Raw genomic sequence first — 2,055 nt, forward strand, 5'->3', positions numbered from 1 at the left:
GCGCACACTCCGCTGCAGAGTGAAAATCTCACTCTGGAAACATCGCTGTGTTTCAAACCAGCCCCAGGAAATCGATCAGACGAGCTGCACAACAGGTGGTAATCAACCGGGAGACTCTGCAACCAATGACTATCGAAAGGTGCGTGAAGGTTTTGTAGATGACTTCATCCCCATAATGCAAAGTGACCCTGATCTCGATGAGATGTGGTTCATGAAAGACAGAGCTCGACCCATCGAAGCCGGAGAGTGTTTGATGTCCTAGAGGAGTACTTTGGGAATCGCGTTCTGGCTCTGGGGTACCCAGAGGCCACTGGTATGGGCCTCGATTGGCTGCCATATTCCCCGGATCTGGACACATGCGACTCCTCCTTGTGGGGCTCTTTCAAAGACAAGGTGTATGGCAATAACTCCAAAACCATTGCTGAGCGGAAAATAGCCATTCAGGAGGTCGTCGACAGCATTGAAGTTTCGACATTTCAGCGAGTCACGCAGAATTTTACTATTCGTCTGCGCTGTATCATCGCCCAGGATGGCAGGCATACCGAACATGTCATAACCTAAATCCGAATGTCAGTAGTGACGTTTACATGTTGAATTAAGAGTGTGCACGCTGTAGTTTGTAAGTGATTTACGTTTTTTCCATATAGTTCAATAATTGTCAGCCTTTACATTCAATGTGATTCTGTATGACAGAAGAATAACGCTGATTTACTGTCTCTGGAAAGGACACATGGGAACGAGAGCCGTGTGCGCAGATAGCTTAGATGTTGGAAGGACACAGTCAAGCAGAATAAAGGTACGTTCGTCCTTGAATTGCTCCTGATGTGGAAATTATATATGTCATCTTCTTACATCAATGGAAGAGCTAACGTTAGAATAATGGATTTACCTCGTTCTTGTAACTTTCGCCATTTACTTGTTTCGCGAACTGACGAAATGTGGATGTGGTTTGTGATTTCAATCTTGCCATGCTTTTTAGTGTGACACCTGCTTGGGATTTGACTTATAACTTTCTATATTTTGATATACAGTATCTGTTTAATAAGATATATTATAGAATAAGCACTCCTCCAAATCTATACCAAATTAAACACTTCCATGTGAAAAATACCCTGGGGTAAATTACTTCTTCGAATAATAAAGTGAAATCCATAGAGAATCATCAAATGAATGATGAACGAAATTTAGTTTAGAACAATCAGACAGTCTGAGCAAAGAAAATAATGCTAAAATTACCCTTGGTAAGAATGAGAAGTGAGGTGGACAGAGAACATAATTTGACCATTAGGAGACTACAAAGATATAATACCAACCATGAACTCGTGAACTCAAGCAGTTCGAAAAATCGATGTTTTTAGAACAATAGTAAAGGCGTAAATGCATTTGACATTTAGGATCAACTTCTTTTGTCTTAGAACGTAGAAAATGATTACAGAGGACTAAAGAAATACCTTTCCACATGATGCTTTTATGCTGATTGCAGCGCATTTAAAAAAAGACGTAGGATCTTCTCCGATCTTAAAGTCTTTAGCATAACTGTCGATTGTTTGAAGAGTTTGAACAGCTCACAACATAAACACAATTACAATGGCTTCCCGGAAGCGAGATAATAAAATGACCATAAAACTCTGCTGTACGTCAAAACTCATTACAGAGGAGTAATTTAAAGAAACACAGCTGCCGGAAGGACCAAATCAAAGAAGGCCGCAGGGAAGGAAATTTCCTTTGCCTCGTGGAGCAAATCAAGAGCCGAAAGTGAAGCAGTTTCCTGAAAGGATGATATCGACGTTAGGCCAACATAAATGACCGTGAAAACCATTCCGATGTTAGTGAATGTGATTCCATACTGTAATACGCACATTTATCATGCTTGTTGTGGTATTCAGTCTGGATACAACGATGATACAGCACTCCACAGTCTATCCCGAGCAAGTCGCTTCATCTGTGCATAACTACTGCATCCGTTTGAATCTGCACACTTTGTTCGAGCTTCGTTCTCCTTTTACAATTATAACCGCACACTTTCCCCCATTAATAATTGACGATAACTTGATG

The sequence above is a fragment of the Schistocerca serialis genome, chromosome 1 (genome assembly GCF_023864345.2).
Source record: "Schistocerca serialis cubense isolate TAMUIC-IGC-003099 chromosome 1, iqSchSeri2.2, whole genome shotgun sequence".
NCBI classification, from domain to species: domain Eukaryota; kingdom Metazoa; phylum Arthropoda; class Insecta; order Orthoptera; family Acrididae; genus Schistocerca; species Schistocerca serialis.